The 3,985-nt window shown below is 39.1% G+C and overlaps 1 protein-coding gene across 3 annotated transcripts in view; it reads right to left on the minus strand.

Moving 5' to 3' along the window:
- The window catches only part of DLG2 (discs large MAGUK scaffold protein 2), a 307,910-nt gene that overhangs the window by 302,720 nt on the left and 1,205 nt on the right, over nucleotides 1-3,985 (minus strand). The window lies entirely within an intron of this gene.

The following is a 3,985-nucleotide window of genomic DNA, read 5'->3' on the forward strand; positions in this document are numbered from 1 at the left end:
TTTTTTTTTTTTTTTTTTTTTTTGCATTCTACTCTGTTTCTGAGAACTCCCTGGCACCCTTAACCCTTTCTGCCACCCCAAACAGATCCTTTTATTAGGCAGAATGTCTTTCCCACAGGGTGTCTGTTTTTGGGAGTGTAAATACACACCTCTTGGCTGAAAATATACCCCAAGCTAATATCTAGAATCTGACCCCAAAGACCCATATTACATCAAAACTGGCCCAGTGAAATCCCACGCAGAGGCATCCAAGCCAGGTCAGACCAGAGCTGATGAGTAGATCTAGAGTAGAAATCCAGCTGGACCAATATCCTCTGTATTTACAGCCAATAACCACAGGTAAATGGCCACATTAAGGCAGCTCTGCAATGCCGAGCTCATTTAGCACTACCTTGAGCTCCTGCACACCCTGACACGCAGTGATTGATTCCAACAGGTGACCATTACTGGTTACCAASAGGAATAGAAATAGAAACGAGAGCAGTCACAAGCCTTTAGTGCAAAAACCTGTGTAACAGAYTGAAACCTTGGTCCCTGGCAGCAGGATTGCTGCAGGTACAGAGTGGGACAGCATGGCCAGACCACCATCAAGGAGCTGCACTGGAGCTACCCTGCTGAGCCCACATTCCTACCAAGGACCCAGTGGCTCACAAAGATCCAGCCCTTGGTCTAATGGAAGCACTGCTGTCCCTACGGCCACAATGATGCCACTAAAGGAAGGTTGGAGCTAAAATGTGTGGAGTAAGGTGTTCGTTCATCTGAAAGATAAAAGCTATGTGAAGAGATAAACCAGACCACGGGTCCATCTAGCCTACAGTTTCTTTCCAATGGCCTTTAGCAGATGGTAAAGGAAAAACATTAACACAATTTGTACCCAGAATATATTTTCAGCTGCAGGATGACTTTCGTGAGCCAAAAACACTTTTGTCCTTTTGTTCCATTTAATATCCCAGTATAAATTGTTCTTACTCAAATCTAACTGTTCTCAAAATTCATGTAAACTCAACAACCCCAGTGTTTTTTATCAATGAATCTCACAGCTTTGCTACCAGCTAAAAAATTCTCCTTATGGTTATTTCAACCTGCTTATTAGTTTCATTTGATGCCTTCAAATCCTTTTGTTAGGAGAGCAAACATAGGTCCCTGATCATCATAATCTACTACATACAACACCTGATTTTTCATCATAAAAGGCCTTGCTAGACAAGCTCTTCAAGCCAAAAGCACAGAGATGAACKACTGGTAACACTAATTTAATTTCAGAGATGGAAACACCACTACCCATCTTTTTATATATCTGAATGCCTCCGGGCTGTAACACCTACAGATTTACAACTAAACTCTGAAATAAACCAGAAAAAGTAGTTTTTTGTGATGCTTTTTTCTTGACAAAAATGACATTGGCTTATGCTGAATAAATTGTCCAGTCATGCAAAAAAAAAATTAAATCTAATAATCTCTGAATGAAAACAATATTGAATAAAATAAAAGATTAGGCAGTCAGAGAAACAAAAATCAGAACAACAATCCCCTGTCTCCAATATCAACTCAGAAAAAACAATTTCATTGCCTCTGTTTCCATCACTGWACCTGTTGCACTTTGTATAATGTAATGCTCTTCTTAAATTGGAGTCTCAGTCCCATTACTCAGGGGAGCATCCTCAATCACAAGATGACAGAAATTCTGTCTTTCGCTCTGACTTGATGAAATCTTTACATGCATTACAGGAATTTACAAGGGCACGGAGTGACAGGCCAGGGGGTGATGGCTTTAAACTGAAAGAGGGTAGATTTAGAGTAGRTATTGAGAAGAAATTCTTTACTGTGAGGGTGATGAGGCACTGGTTGCCCAGAGAAGCTGTGGATGYCCCAGCCTGGAAGTGTTCAAGGCCAGGCTGGATGGAGCTCTAGAACAACYTGTTCTAGTGGAARGTGTCCCTGCCCATGGCAGGGGAGTTGGGATGAGMGGATCTTTATATGTTCCAARCCACACCACTCTATSATTRTGTGTRATAAATTCTAACAACAGTAACTTATGCAGGTTCATGTAAGAGTGCTGTGAGTGGTGTCCAGGACACCCATAAAGATGAGATCCTGGCCCACTGCCTCTCCCTGGCTTGCAAAACACCACCCTCACTGCAAGGGTGCTCTGGCCCAAGCAACCTTTGCTYGTCTTTGAGGAAGTGAAACAAATTTGAAAGGAAAGAATAAAATACATYGGTTTTGCAGCCCCTACAGTTTAGYGGACTGACCATTCCTCTGGAGGCTGGAGCCTCACATTTCCAGAGAGAGAAGGACAGTGAATGCARGTTTCCCTGGAAGGTGATTTTGCCACTACCTTTGTGAATGAAAACAGCTCTGATTTATTCTCTCCGTTTGGCACTTAAAGGCAATTTGGACCTAATTTTGTATCAAAAAATGTTTGCTCAGCGTCAATATAATATTCTTAAGTCTTTCTGGACCTGGAATTTGTAGATAGCAAAATTTATGCAGTGATGCAGCCCAGCACTTCATTGAGAAATGATACAAGGGCAAGGGAGACTTAAAAAATAGCTTATTTAAATTATTACAAGCCAAATAAAGAAACAGTGCAGTTTAAATACACTGACACATGCACTGAAAACTTTTTAAAATTTACCACTGCCAAATACACTAAGTATTTGTATTTTAAATAACTGACTTCCAAAAAAACCAACCAAAAATAAAAACTTAGTAAAGAGTTAAACCAAGGCAATTTTTAGCTACAGGAATGAWTTTGTTACCAAAATGTCAAAACTAATGCCATGCAATGAGCATTCATATAATTTAAGAAACTTCAGCTTCAAATAATAATTATTATTAAAATTATTATAATAATTRTTATGAAAAATATTATAATAATAGTGTTACATTACTAATTTCTAAATCAATATTAATTTTGAAATTTGGTATGATATTGACATGGTATTATTTCGAATCTAAAGACAGAAGATAATATTTTACCACCTAATATTCAGGKGCTAAAAATGGCAGTAAATTCCAAATCAGCACCAAAAGTAATTCTYTATATTGACACCTTAAAAAAGAAAAAAACCTACACAGATAACATTTCTCATATATTTACTTGATGGCTGAGCCAACAACAACACCACAAAGAAGTGTCATTCTTTCTGTGTCTGATAAAATTCAGAGAGGTTAAGAATGCACATACAAGCCCGGTGCAGAGCGAGGAGAGAAGCAAAAAGCCACTTGTTTTAATGCCTCACAAAAGAGCTGCACCTCCTTACGCACACTTTGAGCATGGGAGTAGTTATTTACTGATGGTAGCTCATCTCACAGGGTGTAGCTATATGGGCGTGAGGGAGGAGCAGCTGACACCCATTCAATTTGCACACAGACTCAAGCATAAACTTCTACAATAAAAGTCAAGTTTAACTAYATGTGCACCAGAAGGTCCCTTCCTTCATCATTTATTTTCCTTTATCGCTAACATCCTGAAAGCAGAATGATATCCTGTCACTGTATAGTGATTTTGGAAGTACAGAATGCTCTAAATCATTTATAATGGAATGATTTTCTGTTCTATCAAGCTCTCAGTTATTGCTTGGCCAGAATAACTCAAGGCAAATTAATTCTCTTGCTAGGTAAGCCACACCTATGGTAATTTTGCACAGAATTTATGATCTTATACTTCACACACTATTCCTTTTAAAATGTCCTCTGCATAATTAGCATCCTCTTCAAACAGAGTTTGGAACTGCGGTACACAAACATATGTCAAGGTAAAGCTGCTGGGTTGGAAATGAACCAGCCACACAAATATAAAAAGACAAATCAAAACAACTGTACAAGCATAGAAGACCATTTTGCACTTAGCAGACCTGACTCCCACCTTAACTTAGTAGAAATGATGTATGACTTTACTCAAAGCAAAAGATTTGCAACACAGACACAAGAGCGAGGCGACTCAGGCCAGCAGCTCCACTGGGTAATGCTCAGGCAGACA

The sequence above is a fragment of the Malurus melanocephalus genome, unplaced genomic scaffold (genome assembly GCF_030028575.1).
Source record: "Malurus melanocephalus ecotype Western Australia unplaced genomic scaffold, MMel_1.1 scaffold_34, whole genome shotgun sequence".
NCBI classification, from domain to species: domain Eukaryota; kingdom Metazoa; phylum Chordata; class Aves; order Passeriformes; family Maluridae; genus Malurus; species Malurus melanocephalus.